The 17,452-nt window shown below is 40.8% G+C and overlaps 1 non-coding gene across 1 annotated transcript; it reads left to right on the top strand.

Annotated features, from left to right (window-relative positions):
- Nucleotides 1–15,094: 15,094 nt before the first annotated feature.
- Nucleotides 15,095–15,198, top strand: LOC112700488 (small nucleolar RNA R71). Its single transcript, XR_003153397.1, has one exon. It is a non-coding gene; the product is annotated as a small nucleolar RNA R71 (small nucleolar RNA).
- The last annotated feature ends 2,254 nt before the right edge of the window (nucleotides 15,199–17,452 follow it).

The raw sequence follows: 17,452 nt of genomic DNA, 5'->3' as shown, positions 1-17,452 counted from the left end.
AACCCATGAGACACATCCTACAAAAAACGGACTTGGCAGGACGAATATTACAATGGGCGGTGGAACTGTCCGAGTTCGACCTCCACTATGAAGCCCGGACTGCCATAAAATCTCAGTACCTAGCCGACTTCATCGCAGAATACACTGAGACCCCTGGAACCCCACTCTCATGGAACCTGTATGTCGACGGGTCCTCAAACAAAACAGGAAGCGGAGCCGGGGTTATACTCGAAAGCGACCAAGGAACACGGATAGAACTATCCCTAAAATTCGAGTTCCAAGCTTCGAACAACCAAGCCGAATACGAGGCCCTACTAGCAGGTCTAAAACTAGTCGAAGAGGTCGGAGCCCAGAGAATCACGATCTTCAGCGACTCCCAGGTCGTCACATCACAAGTAAATGGAAGCTACCAGGCCAAAGACCCAACTATGAAAAAATACCTAGACCAAACACAGACACAATTACGCCACTTTTCAGAAATACAGATCCAGCATATACCTCGGGAGCAAAAACGCCCGGGCGGACGCCCTCTCAAAACTCGCCAGCACCAAGCCCGGAGGCAACAACAGAAGTCTCCTCCAGGAAACCTTACAATCCCCCTCCGTGATAAAAGAGGAAGAAACGCTAAACATATCCAACCAACAGCAAGGATGGATGACCCCATACTCAACTACCTGAAGTCGGGAACTCTCCCCACCGAAAGAAAGGAAGCTAAAAGACTCACGAAAGACGCCCAGAATTATACACTAATTCACGACGTATTATACAGAAGAGGATTCTCAAACCCCCTCCTTAGGTGCGTCCCGATCTCAGAAACAAAGAGCGTCCTCGAAGAAGTCCACGGAGGCATGTGTGGGAACCATCTCGGAGCTCGGGCATTATCCAAGAAAGTAGTCCGGGCCGGGTTCTACTGGCCGACCTTGCAAAGAGACGCAACGGAATTTGTGAAAATATGCCCCCCCTGTCAAAAACACGCAAATTTTCACAAAGCACCACCCGAAGACCTTATCAGCATCACCGCACCATGGCCCTTCGCAAAATGGGGACTAGACCTACTCGGCCCATTCCCCCAAGGACCGGGGCAAGTCAAATACCTCATAGTAGGGGTCGACTACTTCACAAAATGGATCGAAGCTGAACCCTTAGCCACCATTACGGCTCAGAAAAGTCGCAAATTCCTATACAAAAACATTGTCACAAGGTTCGGGGGAGTCCCCTACTCCATCACAACAGACAATGGAACACAGTTCACGGACACAAGTTTTCAGAACTTGGTGGCCGAACTAAAAATCAAACAGCAATTCACATCAGTCGAGCACCCACAAGCCAATGGACAAGCAGAAGCTGCAAATAAAGTCATCTTGGCAGGGTTAAAACGAAGACTCCAAGAGGCCAAAGGGGCATGGGCCGAGGAACTCCCCCAGGTACTATGGGCATATCGGACAACCCCACACTCTACAACGGGAGAATCCCCATTCCGACTAGCTTACGGGATGGAGGCAATGATTCCTATCGAAATAGATGAAGGGTCACCCAGAGTCATCTTCTACAACAAAGGAGGCAACCCACAGGCACAAAGGGAAGAACTCGACCTCCTTCCCGAGGTCCGAGAAAGAGCCCGAATCCGAGAAGAAGCCTTAAAACGACGAACGGCCCTCAGATACAATCAGAAAGTAATAAAGCGAAGCTTCTCCATTCACGACCTGATTCTAATCCGAAATGACATCGGAACACAAAAGTCGGGAGAAGGAAAGCTAGCTGCAAATTGGAAAGGACCCTACAAGGTAACAGAAGTCTTAGGGACAGGCTACTACAAAGTATCCGACCTAGAAGGCAATGAGCTGCCCAGGGCCTGGCACGCCTGTAACCTAAGACGGTACTACAGCTAGAAAAACTTAACCCGAGGTGTACTCTTTTTCCCTACAAGGGTTTTTTAATGAGACACCCGGTTAAAGTAAGACACCCGACCTAGTCAAAGGGTAAACACTCTGTAAATATTCTTTCTTTTTTTTAATACTAATCGAATTTCTCTATTTTCTTTTCTTCTTCCTCATGATGAAACAAATCCTGGAAAGTACCCCACCAAGGCGCATTAATTTATGCTCGGCAAAACGCAAAAAATCATTTGCCAAGAGACCACACAAGGTCGGCAAAGATAAAAGCGACGAGGTTCAAATTAATGTGAGAAGTTATAAAGTAACTCTGAAAAGGCTCAAAGGGCCAAATAAAAAGAGATTACAAAAATAACTTAAAAGGCCGACAAACGACAAGGTCGGACCCAACAAAGGGAAAGTTATAAAGTAACTCTGAAATGGCTCAAAAAAGCCAAATAAAAAGAGATTACAAAAATAACTTAAAAAAGCCGACCAACGACAAAGTCGGACCCAACAAAAAGGAGGTACTCGGGCGCCCGAGGTCCGAGAAAAACTCGGATCCAAGAAAGAAGCCTTAAAACGGCGAGAACCAAGATTTCGAAAAACGCTTACTAAAAAGTTGCTTTACAAAAAGCAGCTAAAAAGTACAAGCGAAAGAACGAAATCAAAGGAAATCTCGAAAACGCTTACTAAAAAGTTGCTTTACAAAAGCGGCTAAAAAGTACAAGCACGAAAGCAAAGGAAGTTTCGAAACGCTAGCTAAAAAGTTGTTATCCAAAAACAAACTAAAAAGCACAAAAGCGGAAACAAAAAGTCAAAACGCGAACAAAAACACCGCATAATAAAGTTACTACAAGTAGCTAAATAAGCAAAAGGTGTCCAAAGCGTTTACAGAAACCATCCAAAAAGCCCACAGGCCGGGCAAAACACCAAAAAAGATTACAGAGGATCAAGATCCTTTCCAGACTCCACAGCAACAGAAGGCTGCGGAGGAAACATAGATAGTGGGACTGCATCAAAAGCAACGTCATCCCGGTTTGAAACCTCCACGCCAGAACCATCCCCGACCAAAGGTGAAGTCGGGTTCTCAACCGGAACTTTAGGGTCGGACATCGGAACCTCATCCTCGGTAGGAGCAGGAACAATCTTTCCCTCCACAACAACGTTGTCCGTACTGAATAAACTCAGATCCAGGTCGGGAGCAAGAACCCGGACCTGAGCCTTCAAATTTTCAAACATAGCATCCATACCCTTGGCCACATGACCTTCCAGCTCGTAAAAATCGTCCTGCGCGGATTGCAACTTCTCCTTTGTCTCCACAAGCTCGGTATATAGCCGAGTATAATTCTCTGTAGCCGCCTTCGCCATCTCCTCAGATGTCTTTGCTGCCGCCACAGCCACGGTAGCTTTAGTTTTCTCTTTCTCCAAAGAGGCCTCCAACTCAGTAATCCTGGCAGCCTTCAGTTGACTAATCCTATCAAGCTCGGACTGAGCTTTCTCAAGTCGGGAGCTGGTCGCCCCAAGGGGGGATTTCTTGAACTCCCGGGCAATAGCGGCATGGAGACTAGCCATCCGGACACAGCTCCGCGCCATATACTGAAAATGATGCTCCATAGATACATCATCAGTGGAAATAAAGGTCTGAGGGAGAATATGCTGCTCAATCCAACCAAGAGCGTCAAAGTCCTTATCATTGAAACCGGCAAGCTCTTGAGAGGTCTTCTGCTTCTTGGGAGGAGGACCCGAAAACGGAGGAGGAGAAGAAGTAGCAGGCCCAGAGGTCGGAGGATCCTGACTTATAGCTCGGAACTGGGGAGTCGGAATAGTCTTTGACCGAGTCTGAACACCCACAGTAGTCTTTTGTGGAGAAGATCGGGCAGAAGCCTCCCCGGCCTCGATATTCCGAGCAGCCACAGATTTCTTCGTCCGACGAAGGAACTTCATGGAATCCGCCTGAGAAGACATCTCTGCAAGAAATAAAGAAAGGGATTACCACAACAGAAATTCCACCAAAAACAAGCAAAACCAACGAATCTCGGAAGAGGTCGGGAACTACCTAACTCGGAACGGAGAAGGCTTGGATCCCCCAACATTTTCTTCGTGTCCAAGTGAGGCGCCCGACCCCATAAACTGCTCACCACACCCACAAAAGCCTGCTCCACCTCATCTAGACTCTCAAAGGTATACTTAACAGACACTACATTCTCCTGCCAACAAAGAGGAAAAGAAGGCTCCCCACTCTCATCTAGAAAGAAAGGTCGGACGTCTCCAGTAGCCCGGACCTTAAAATAAAAGTTCTTAAAATCGTGAAAGGACTCATCATACAGGGTACAAAACTTTCTTCCCTGGTTAGCCCTAAAAGAGACCCAAGATACCTTCCCTCCACCAGACCCCGGCTTCGTCAACACAAACAAATAGGAAAAAAGAGAAATAGAGGGAGCAACACCCAAAAACTGACACAAAAGTTGAAACAGCTTTAAAAATGCCCAAGAATTTGGATGGAGCTGGGTAGGGGCAAGGTTACAAGACCATAACACCTCGGACTCCAGGTCGGTAAAAGGAAGTCGGACACTCAGCTTAGAGAAAAAACAATCATAAGCGTAAAAGAAGAGCTTCTCGGAACTATCTAAGGGCGGGAAGCAAACTCTCTCCTCGGAATCTGGGGCTACTAATTCATAATCCCTCTCAGACTCTCTATCTTCACATATGCTACATTGCCTACGAAACCTAGCTAAATACTCAGAATCTACCACAGAAGGGACTCTTAGAGGAACAGGATCTACCCAACCAAGACCACTTGGAATCTTGGCCGACATCGCTTGAAGAACCTTTCGAGACATAAAAATTCTTGCCTACAAAGAAGAATACAACAGCAAGCAAAAATCACATAAAAGCAGACAGCGAAAACCCATTCAGCAAAACAAGAAACAAAGATCTTTTAAAGACAAAAATACAGCAGCCCGGAGCAAAATACCAGAGAACAAAAAAAGAGCCCCCCCATGTACAAACGACAAAGCAATGGCGGCGCCTCTTTTCGGGGCAACCCAGGCATAGAGAAAAAGAAACAGAAACATATGTGCGCAAGAAAAGAGATGGGAACAAACCTGGAAAGAAAGAAACGAGGACGACGAGCTCCGAAGCAAGGAGAACGGAACGGCGGCGCAGAGAAAACCCCGGAAAGACACGCGGAAAGATTCAGGGAAGAAGAACAAAGAAAAAGGAAGCGATGCTCAAAAAAGGAGAATGGCGAAAACTCAGAAAAAAGGAAGGGAACAGAATAAACGAAGAAAAGGGGGAAAGGGGCAAATAAATAATGCCTTCACAGAGCCCGAACGGAAATCGAGGAGAAACGGTAAAATGCAATAAATGCAGGAACGGCCATTTTTGAAATTTTGAAAAACTACTATGCCCGAGCTCGACCTCTCAAAAAGGACGAACTCGGGCAGGGGCACTGTTCATACCCTGACCGAGCTCCTCCAAACTCGGCAAAATCCATGATGGGTCCGACCTCGTCCCAAAAGCCCACGCCTGAGGTCGGACCTCGGAAAAACAAAGCTAAGAAGGCCCATCAGAAGGAACGCAGCCCAAAACCTAAAGGCCGAAAAGGCCTAGGAAAGGCGGTTCCACAAAGATAGGGATAAAACTCCCAAAAGATAAGATAAGATAAGAATATCTTATCCAGGGAAGATCACGGCCAACTATTATAAATACACTGGAGCACCCAGGTATAACACACACTCTAATTCCACTCAAATATCTGCTTGGACCCATGCTAACTTAAGCATCGGAGTGTCATTGCAGGTACAACCACCAACCACTCTGCACATCAAGCTCGGGTCATCAATCCCCCCACCTCGGGCCTCTCTAAGACGACCGAGTTGCACGTTTCAGGTAACCCCCGGAACACTTTCCATCATTGATCACCAGATTTGCAGCCTTATCTGGTGTAGAGACACGTCCGACAGACCGGATGTCTGCCTACATCAGTAAGCAGTCCTTTTTGCCATACAGAGACTTTGAAGGATCGCCTCCGAAAAAGAAGAAGACCTCTGAGCCTACATCAGCAGAAGCAGAGCCATCAGCACCACCAGCACCTCCTGTGCCCGTACCCTGATTACAGACGCCTTATGAGCTGGGTCGGGAGATTTTGGAGACCCTGCATCGTATCGAGCGCCACAACGCTCGCCACTTCTAGTGGATAATGGCAAAGTTTGACGGGTAGGATCTTGGACCACCTCCTCCGAACACACCAGAGCTTGAGCCCCAGCATGAGGAGCCAACAGAGGAGGAGCCAGCAGCTGAAGCTTGCCAGGAAGATGAGCCCATTGCACAGGCAGCAGCAGAGGCCATAGTTGAGGAGCCTACAGGTGAGATGATTGAGGAGCCGGTAGCTGAGCCCGAGCTGAGTGATGAGAGAGCAGTGGAGACAATTGCAGCTGAGCCTAGAGCAGATCCCGCACCACGGCTGTCCACCGATATCATTGTCTACCAGCGTCACCACCACCCACCACCGCCAGATGGTGGAGCTTCATTGAGTTGATCACCCTCGGTCCATTCTTAGCACGGAGGACCGTGCTTCATCTAAGTGTGGGGGAGATCTTCTATTTGTGGGTGTAAATATTCTCTTCCAAACACTTGCCATTTAGTCATTTTTAGTTTTTATTATGCTTTTGTGGATATCTATAGTACTTTGACTATTGCACTTTTATTTTGGTATATATATATATATATATGTGTTGCATTTGATATTGCATGATACATAGTATAGATATGGATTGTGATTGGATGATGTGAATAGCTTGTGCCTAGCCCATTTCAATCCTAATTGTTCATGTTAATTTCTGCTTGTTGAAAATTAGGGAAAGAGCTAGGAAATTTTGAAAAATTTTGCATCCACCACAACATACATACATATAGGAAATAATTTTGGTGAAAAATAACAAAAATTTTCAAGAATTTTGTTTCAAGGATATTCTATTGAATTGATTAGAAAACTGTTTTTAAGCTTGCTTGAGTGATTATTTTGGAACATAGATGAGTAAAGAACAAATACCTTGTGAGTTTTTGAGCTATATTGAGTGGTTACACATTTTAACCACTAATTTTGTTCATTGTGTGTTATATCTCTTCTATGATTGTGATCTTGGTTTTGCTTGATTCTTTATTTTCAATGATTGATATCTTGAATTGCATTGAGCATGATTGATGCCATCTTTGTTTAAAAGCTTACTTTTTCCATATAGCCTACCCTTTGTATATACCATTGTTAACCCCTTTTGAGCTTTATTTACCCCATTGTTCTTTATATCACCACATCACAACCTTAAGTGGAAAACCATGATTAACCTTGGATTGTATCCTTGATTAGCTTAGGTTGAGGTGTGTGTTGCATTTAAGTGTGCGGAAATCTTTTGTGAAACATTGGTAGTAAAAGAAAAATGTTCAATTTGGGTATTCATTGAAAATTTTGAAAAATGGGAACATTCATGTATGAATTAATTGAATCATATGCATTGTCATTTTCAAAAAAAAAGGGACAACGTTACCCCAAAGAGAAAAGAAATGGATAAGAAATGCATATGTGATATGAATGATAAGTCATACATGAGTGTTTGTGAAAAAAAAAAGAAATGATGAAAGGTTAGGTTGCATATTCTTGTCATTGGATTGAGAAAGGTTAAGATGGATACTTAAACTAACCAAGGATACAACTGCATTAGTCCACTTGGCCATGTCTGTCCCACCTTACCCTAACCCCATTACAACCATATGAAGTCCTCATGATAATTGCATTCATGCATCAATTACTTGTCAATTGTTAGACGAAAAGCAAATCTTTGAAAGCATGATTAGGAAGAGACTTGAGCGATTGAAACCCTAAACACCGAGTGATTAGAGTGTATATACACCTGGTGAGGGTTCAATTACTCAACTCTATGTTTCCATGCTTCTTATCATGCTTTCTTGCAAGCTACTTCATTCTGTTGAGTTAAATCAATTCTTTAGATTTTGGATGCATTGGATTATCTCCCTGCTCAGTCCTAATTGTCTATACTTGCTTGGAAATTTGATTGTTTGCTTTCACCAATTTTATATAGATACTATAGATAGACGTATAGGTATAGATAGTATATAGATACTTGCATGTATATGGATAGTTGCATTTAATAAGTTGATTACCCCTCTTGATCATTTTCCCTGTTGGTTTAGCATGAGGACATGCTATTGTTTAAGTGTGGGGGAATTGATGAGTCCATATTTTTGATATATTTTGCCTTGATTTGGATGGATTCTAGCACATGAACTCACACTTAAGCACTCAAATAGCATACTTTTGTGTTTGATCCCTAATTTGAACCTAAATATGGAAACATGCAATTTTGTGCTTTGATAGAGTGAATTAATTTCACTTTTATGTTATTCGATGCCGTGATATGGTTTATGAGTGATTTCAGGCCTTGAAGGCAAGAATGGATGGCCAAAAGTGGAAGAAATCATGTACGAGGGAGAAAACATAAAGAAAACAAGGAAAAATACACACAGCAAGGTGTTCGTGCGCACAAGCAAGCGTGCGTACGCACAGGAGGAAATTCTAAGCTATGTGAACACAAGTACCCATGCGTACGCACAGGTCGATTTTCAGCCGAGTGTGTGGACGCACACATCTGTGTGTCCGCACAGGTCTCTGCATGTGATTGTGTTAATGAGACACGTGCTATGCTTTTTCTGAGGGTTTTGGCCCAAATTTTGAAGGCTTGGAGCTGAATTTGGAGTGCTATATAAGGGGGATTCAACACTTAGTAAGGAGAGCTCACTTAGATAATTTTTAGGGAGTAATTAGGAGCAGGAGTAGGAGTAGTGTAGCATTGGTCTCTTAGGGTTTATTTTAATTCTCATCTCCATTGTAGCATTTTATAGCAAGCTTTAATTTTGGATGTTGATAAACTCTTTTGTAAGTACTCTTAGTTTCCTCTTTAATTACATTGTCTTTATTTTCATTTCCTTCTTGGTTCAAGCACTTTTTTTATAATTGCAATTTTGAGTTCTTGGAATTTTGATTGATGAATTTAGTATTTTATGCTCTCCTTAGGCTTGATTACTTGTTTTTACTTAGTTTTGTTGATAGTTGGTTATAGTTTTCTATTTTACTTTGCAATTTCCCATGCTTTAGTTTTATGCACACCAAGTGTTTGTGAAAATGCCACTTGGTAATATTGAGTAGATTTTCATACCTTGGCTTGTGGTTTGAGTTCCTAGGATACTAGAGTCATAATGTGTGACATTTAGTGGTAATTCTTGGATAGTTAGTTGACTCTTATTTCCATTGACGCTAGCCTTTTATCAACTAGTTTGATAAGTGGGTTGGGACTTATGGATTAAGGTCAATTATGTTTGCTTGACTTTGATAAACCCCATTTGTAGGGTTTATCTTGTATTGATTTTAGGATATTTTAATACCTTTTACCCACATTTATTCAATGAATTAGCATGATTTTGTGATTGTCTCCTTATTTATGCTTAGATGTGAAAACATGCTTTTTAGGCCTTTAACTTGATGATTTTAATCTCCCTTTGATTCCACTAGATGCCTTGATGTGTTTGTTAGTGATTTCAGATTGAAAAGGCTAGGAATGGATCAAAGGAGTGAAGAGGAAAGCATGCAAAGTGGAGAAATCATGAAAAGCCAAAGAGTTGAACTCGCCCATGGACGCGCGCGCGCACCTTGCGAATTACCCCATGGACGCGTACGTGTGCAGTGCGCGTACTGGTGGACGAAATTGTGATTTCTATCTTTTTGAGCTTTAGCATATATTGACTCTTAGAGCACTGTTTATTCTCACAACTCCGTTCAACTAACCAGCAAGTGTACTGGGTCGTCCAAGTAATAATCCTTACGTGAGTAAGGGTCGAATCCACAGAGATTGTTGGTATGAAGCAAGCTATGGTCACCTTGTAAGTCTCAGTCAGGCAGATTAAAATTGGTTTATGATTTTTTGGAATAATTAATAAAAAGGAATAATAAAAGGGATAGAATACTTATGCAGATTCATTGGTGGGAATTTCAGATAAGCGGATGGAGATGCTGTAGAGCCCAAGGACGCCTGCTCTCCTATTGCTTCTACTCAATCCTTCTTACTCCTTTCCATGGCAAGCTTTGTATAGGGGTTCACCATCAACTGTGGCTACTTTCTTCCTCTCGGGGAAATATCCTGTGCGGCTGTCACTCGCACAGCTAACCAGTCTGGAGGCATCACCCATGGCTGATGGCTACATCCCATCCTCGCAGTGAAAACTAATGCTCACACACTCTGTCACAGTACGGCTAATCACCGGTTGGTTCCCTCCCCTACTGGAATAGAATCCCTCTTTTGCGTCTGTCACTAACGCCCAGCAGGTTACAGGTTTGAAGCACGTCACAGTCATTCATTAACGGAATCCTACTCGGAATACCACAGACAAGGTGAGACTTTCCGGATTCCCAGGATCCTACTCGGAATACCACAGACAAGGTGAGACTTTCCGGATCCTCATAAATGCCGCCATCTATCTAGCTTATACCACGAAGATTCTGTTGAGGAATCTAAGAGATACGCATTCAAGCTCTGTTGCATGTAGAACGGAAGTGGTTGTCAATCACGTACATTCATAAGTGAGAATGATAATGAGGGTAATCTGACTCATAACATTCATCATGTTCTTGGGTACGAATGAATATCTTGGAATAGGAATAAGATAGAAACCGAATAAGAGAAAATAGAATTGCATTGATACTTGAGGTACAGCAGAGCTCCACACCCTTTATCTATGGTGTGCAGAAACTCCACCGTTGAAAATACATAAGCAAAGAGTTCAGGCATGGCCGAATGGCCAGCCTTCTCTAACGTGATCACAGGATTCAATTTACAATCCGGGATGTCTAATACAATAGATAAATGTCCTATATATACTAGACTAGCTACTAGGGTTTACATGAGTAAGTAATTGATGCATAAATCCACTTCCGGGGCCCACTTGGTGTATGCTTGGGCTGAGCTTGATTAATTCACGAGCTGAGGCATCTCTTGGAGTTGAACTCTGAGTTATGACGTGTTTTGGGCGTTCAACTCCGAATAATGATGTTTTTCTGGCGTTTAACTCCAGACAACAGCGTGTACTTGGCGTTCAACGCCAAGTTACGTCGTCATTCTTCGAATAAAGTATGGACTATTATATATTGCTGGAAAGCCCTGTATGTCTACTTTCCAACGCCGTTGAGAGCGCGCCAATTGGAGTTCTGTAGCTCCAAAAAATCCATTTCGTGTGCAGGAAGGTCAGATTCCAACAGCATCAGCAGTCCTTTTGTCAGCCTTCTTCAGAGTTTTGCTCAAATCCCTCAATTTCAGTCAGAATTTACCTGAAATCACAGAAAAACACACAAACTCATAGTAAAGTCCAGAAATATGAATTTAACATAAAAACTAATGAAAACATCCCTAAAAGTAGCTTAAACTTACTAAAAACTATATAAAAACAATGCCAAAAAGCGTATAAATTATCCGCTCATCACAACACCAAACTTAAATTATTGCTTGTCCCCAAGCAACTGAAAATCAAGTAGGATAAAAAGAAGAGAATATACTATAAAGTCCAAAATATCAATGAATGTTAATTTAATTACATGAGCGGGACTTGTAGCTTTTTGCTTCTGAACAGTTTTGGCATCTCACTTTTTCCTTTGTAGTTTAGAATGGTTGGCTTCTCTAGGAACTTAGAATTTCGGATAGTGTTATTGACTTTCCTAGTTAAGCATGTTGATTCTTGAACACAGCTACTTTATGAGTCTTGGTCGTGGCCCTAAGCACTTTGTTTTCCAGTATTACCACCGGATACACAAATGCCACAGACACATAACTGGGTGAACCTTTTCAGATTGTGACTCAGCTTTGCTAGAGTCCCCAATTAGTGGTGTCCAGAGCTCTTAAGCACACTCTTTTGCTTTGGATCACGACTTTAACCACTCAGTCTCAAGCTTTTCACTTGGACCTTCATGACACAAGCACATGGTTATGGACAGCTTGATTTAGCCGCTTAGGCCTGGATTTTATTTCCTTGGGCCCTCCTATCCATTGATGCTCAAAGCCTTGGATCCTTGCTACCCTTGCCTTTTGGTTTTAAGGGCTATTGGCTTTTTCTGCTTGCTTTTTCTTTTTCTTTCTCAATTTTTCGCCATTTTTTTTTCACATGCTTTTGCTTTTTCACTGCTTTTTCTTGCTTCAAGAATCAATTTCATGATGTTTTTCAGATCATCAATAACATTTCTCTTTGTTCATCATTCTTTCAAGAGCCAACAATTTTAACACTCATAAACAACAATATCAAAAGACATATGCACTGTTCATTCATTCATTCAGAAAACAAAAATTATTGCCACCACATCAATATAATTAAATTAAATTCACTAATAATTTCGAAAATTATGTACTTCTTGTTCTTTTGAATTAAAACATTTTTCATTTAAGAGAGGTGAAGGACTAATGGAATTATTCATAATCTTTAAGGCATGGTTACATACTAATGATCATGAAGTAAAGACACAAAACATAGATAAACACAATATTAAAAACGAAAACAGAAAGAAATAAAGAGCAAGGAATGAATCCACCTGAGTGAGGGTGGCACCTTCTTGAAGGTCCAATGGTGCTTTTTGAGCTTCTTTATGTCTTTTCCTTGCTTCTGTTGCATGATCCCTAGTGATTTTGGTGTTTTTAACATTATTTGCTCCCAATAGTTGTGTGGAGGACAACTTATCCCCTGAGGTATCTCAGGGATCTCTTGATTTGCAGCCACATGTTATACCACTGAGCTATGACGGCTTATATTTTCCATCTCCCAAGACTCAGAGGTGGAAGCTTTTGTCTTCCCTTTGAGGTTTCTCTGGCCTTGGGTGCCATTAATGGTAATAGAAAAGCAAAAAAAGCTATGCTTTTACCACACTAAACTTAAAATATTGCTCGCCCTCGAGCAAGAAAAGAAAGAAGAGAAGAAGAAGAAGAAGATAATGGAGGTGAGTGGGGGGAGATGGATTCGGCTATATGGGTGGGATTGGGTGGGGAAGAGAAGTTAAATTGTAAAGGTAGGTGGGGTGTATGGGGTAGAATGGGTAGCAGCAGGTGGTGAATGAAAAACAGAAGGGATGATCATGAATGGAAAGAGAGAGGGCGAGGTAGGTGGGGATCCTGTGAGGTCCACAGATCCTGAGGTGTCAAGGAATTCCATCCCTGCACCAAATAGGCATGTAAAATGCCTTGGCACACTATTCTGGCGTTTAAACGCCCATTGGTGCATGTTCTGGGCGTTCAACGCCCATGTGATGCATGTTTCTGGCGTTGAACGCCAGTTTTATGCTTGTTTCTGGCGTTCAGCGCCAGTTTGTCCTCTCTGTGCACCATCCTGGCATTTAACGCCAGGTTGGTGCTTGTTTTGGGCGTTCAGCGCCAGAATGGTGCTCTGTTCTGGCGTTGAACGCCGGCCAGATGCACCTTCTGGGCGTTGAACGCCAGCCCGTGCGTCCTCCAGGGTGAAAAATTTTTTTCTTCTGTTTTTGACTCTGTTTTTAATTTTTTTGATTTTTTCGTGACTCCTCATGATCATGTACCTAATTAAACACAAAAATAACAAAAAAACAAAATAAAATAAAATTAGATAAATAAAATTGGGTTGCCTCCCAACAAGCGCTTCTTTAATGTCAATAGCTTGACAGTGGCTCTCATGGAGCCAAAAGGTGATCAGGTCAATGTTGTATAGTCCCAACACCAAACTTAGAGTTTGGATATGGGGTTTGAACACCAAACTTAGAGTTTGGTTGTGGCCTCACAACACCAAATTTAGAAGTTGACTGTGTGGGCTCTTCTTGACTCTGAACTGAGAGAAGCTCTTCATGCTTACTCTCTTTTGTCACAGAGGGATGGCCATGTGCCTTAAACACAAGGTAGTCCCCATTCAATTGAAGGACTAACTCTCCTCTGTTGACATTTATCACAGCTTCTGCTGTGGCTAGGAAAGGTCTTCTTAGGATGATGCATTCATCATCTTCCTTCCTAGTGTCTAGGATTATGAAATCAGTAGGGATGTAAAGGCCTTCAACCTTTACTAGCACGTCCTCTACTATTCCATAAGCTTGTCTCATTGACTTGTCTGTCAATTGTAATGGGAACAAGGCAGGTTGTACCTCAATGATCCCCAGCTTCTCCATTACAGAGAGTGGCATAAGATTTATTCCTGACCCAAGATCACATAGAGCTTTTTCAAAGCTCATGGTGCCAATGGTGCAAGGTATTAAGAACTTGCCAGGATCTTGTTTCTTTTGAGGTAGAGTTTTCTGAATCCAAGTGTCTAATTCACTAATGAGCAAGGGAGGTTCACTTTCCCAAGTCTCATTACCAAATAGCTTGGCATTCAGCTTCATGATAGCTCCTAAATATTGAGCAACTTGCTCTCTAGTCACATCTTCATCCTCTTCAGAGGATGAATATTCTTCAGAGCTCATGAATGGCAGAAGGAGATTTAATGAAATCTCTATGGTCTCTAGGTGAGCCTCAGATTCCTCAGGATCCTTAATAGGAAACTCCTTCTTGCTTGAGGAACGTCCCAGGAGGTCTTCCTCACTAGGATTTTCGTCCTCCTCCTCCTTTGTGCATTCGGCCACTTTGATCAAATCAATGGCCTTGCACTCTCCTTTTGGATTCTCTTCTGTATTACTTGGGAGAATACTAGGAGGAGTTTGTTGATCCTTCCAGGAGAAATTTGGATGATTTCTCCATGATGGGTTATAGGTATTTCCATATGGTTCACCCATGTAATTAACCTCTGCCATGGCAGGGTTCTCAGGATCATAAGCTTCTTCAGAAGCTGCCTCTCTAGTACTGTTGGATGCATGTTGCAATCCATTCAGATTTTGAGAGATTATGTTGACCTGTTGAGTCAACATTTTGTTCTGAGCCAATATGGCATTCAGAGCATCAATTTCAAGAACTCCTTTCTTCTGAGGTATCCCATTATTCACAGAATTCCTCTCAGAGGTGTACATGAACTGGTTGTTTGCAACCATGTCAATGAGTTCTTGAGCCTCTTCAGGCGTTTTCTTCAGGTGAATAGATCCACCTGCAGAATGGTCCAATGACATTTTCGAAAATTCAGAGAGACCATAATAGAATATATCTAACATGGTCCATTCTGAAAACATGTCAGATGGACATCTTTTGGTCAACTGCTTGTATCTTTCCCAAGCTTCATAGAGGGATTCACCATCTTTTTGCTAGAAGGTTTGAACATCCACTCTTAGCTTGCTCAGCTTTTGAGGAGGAAAGAACTTATCTAAGAAAGCAGTGACCAGCTTATCCCAGGAGTCCAGGCTATCCTTAGGTTGTGAATCCAACCATATTCTAGCTCTGTCTCTTACAGCAAAAGGGAAAAGCATGAGTCTGTAGACTTCAGGATCAACTCCATTAGTCTTTACAGTCTCACAGATTTGCAAGAACTCAGTTAAGAACTGATAAGGATCTTCAGATGGAAGTCCATAAAACTTGCAGTTTTGTTGCATTAATGCAACTAGTTGAGGCTTCAGCTCAAAGTTATTGGCTCCAATGGCAGGAATGGAGATGCTTCTTCCATCAAACTTGGACGTTGTCTTTGTGAAGTCACCAAGCATTCTCCTTGCATTATTATTATTATTATTTTCGGCTGCCATCTCCTTCTCTTGTTCGAAAATTTCTGAAAGGTTGCTTCTGGATTGTTGTAATTTAGCTTCTCTTAATTTTCTCTTCAGAGTCCTTTCAGGTTCTGGATCAGCTTCAACAAGAGTGCCTTTATCCTTGTTCCTGCTCATAAGAAAGAGAGAAGAAAACAAGAAAAGAAAGAGGAATCCTCTATGTCACAGTATAGAGATTCCCTTATGTTAGTAGAAGAAGAAAGGGGTAGAAGAATGAAGAGGGAGATTCGGATTTGTGGATGAAGAGAGGTGAAGAGAAGTGTTAGTAATTAATTAATTAAATAGAAGAAGAGAAGAGAGGTAGAGGATTTTCGAAAATAATTTTGAAAAAAAGGGTTAGTAATTTTCGAAAATCAAAGACAAAATATAATTAAAAATAAAAATTTAAAACAAAAAGAATTTTTGAAAAAGGGAGGGAGAATTTTCGAAAATTAGAGAGGGAAAAGTAGTTAGATGGTTTTGAAAAAGATAAGAAACAAACAAAGAGTTAGTTAGTTGATTGAAAAAGATTTGAAATCGAATTTTGAAAAAGATAAGAAGATAAGAAAAAGATAAGATATTTTGAAATCAAATTTTGAAAAAGATAAAATTTTTGAAAAAGATAAGATAAAAGATAAAAAGATATATTTGAAAAAGATAATTGAAAAAGATTTAATTTTTAAAATTACTTAACTAACAAGAAACTACAAGATAAGATTCTAGAACTTAAAGATTGAACCTTTCTTAACAAGAAAGTAACAAAATTCAAATTTTTGAACCAATCACATTACTTGTTAGTTAATTTTTGAAAATTTGATAAAAAGATAAGAAAAAGATTTTTGAAAATATTTTGAAATATAATTTTTGAAATTTTCGAAAATTATATAAAAAAAATGAAAAAGATATGATTTTTGAAAAAAGATTTTGAAAAGATAAGATTTTTAAAATTGAAATTTTGACTTGACTTGTAAGAAACAACTAATTTTAAAAATTTTTGACCAAGTCAACCCAAAATTTCGAAATTTTGGAGGAAAATAAGGGAAAGATATTTTTTTGATTTTTGAATATTGAATTATGAAAGAGAAAAACAACAAAAATACTCAATGCATGAAATTTTTAGATCAAAACAATGAATGCATGCAAGAATGCTATGAATGTCAAGATGAACACCAAGAACACTTTGAAGATCATGATGAACATCAAGAACATAATTTTAAAAAAGTTTTGATGCAAAGAAAACATGCAAGACACCAAACTTAAAAATCTTTAATGCATGAAAAATATGAATGCAAAAATGCACATGAAAAACAACAAACAACACTAAACAAGAATTCATCAAGATCAAACAAGAAGACTTGTCAAGAACAACTTGAAGATCATGAAGAACACTATGAATGCATGAGATTTTCGAAAAATGCAAGAAAAATTTTAAAAACATGCAATTGACACCAAACTTAAAAATTGACACAAGACTCAAACAAGAAACACAAAATATTTTTGATTTTTATGATTTTCTAATTTTTTTGTATTTTTATTAATTTTTTTCAAAAATATAGTTTGGAAAAACGAAAAATAAAAAAAAAATAAAAAGAAAAATTTTTTGAAAAAGATTTTTGAAAAGAAAATTACCTAATCTGAGCAACAAGATGAACTGTCAGTTGTCCATACTCGAACAATCCCCGGCAACGGCGCCAAAAACTTGGTGGACGAAATTGTGATTTCTATCTTTTTGAGCTTTAGCATATATTGACTCTTAGAGCACTGTTTATTCTCACAACTCCGTTCAACTAACCAGCAAGTGTACTGGGTCGTCCAAGTAATAATCCTTACGTGAGTAAGGGTCGAATCCACA

Source organism: Arachis hypogaea, chromosome 6 (assembly GCF_003086295.3).
Source record: "Arachis hypogaea cultivar Tifrunner chromosome 6, arahy.Tifrunner.gnm2.J5K5, whole genome shotgun sequence".
NCBI lineage: Eukaryota > Viridiplantae > Streptophyta > Magnoliopsida > Fabales > Fabaceae > Arachis > Arachis hypogaea.
The sequence above is the reverse complement of the archived record's forward strand: the minus strand, read 5'-3'. Positions and strand labels throughout refer to the sequence as shown.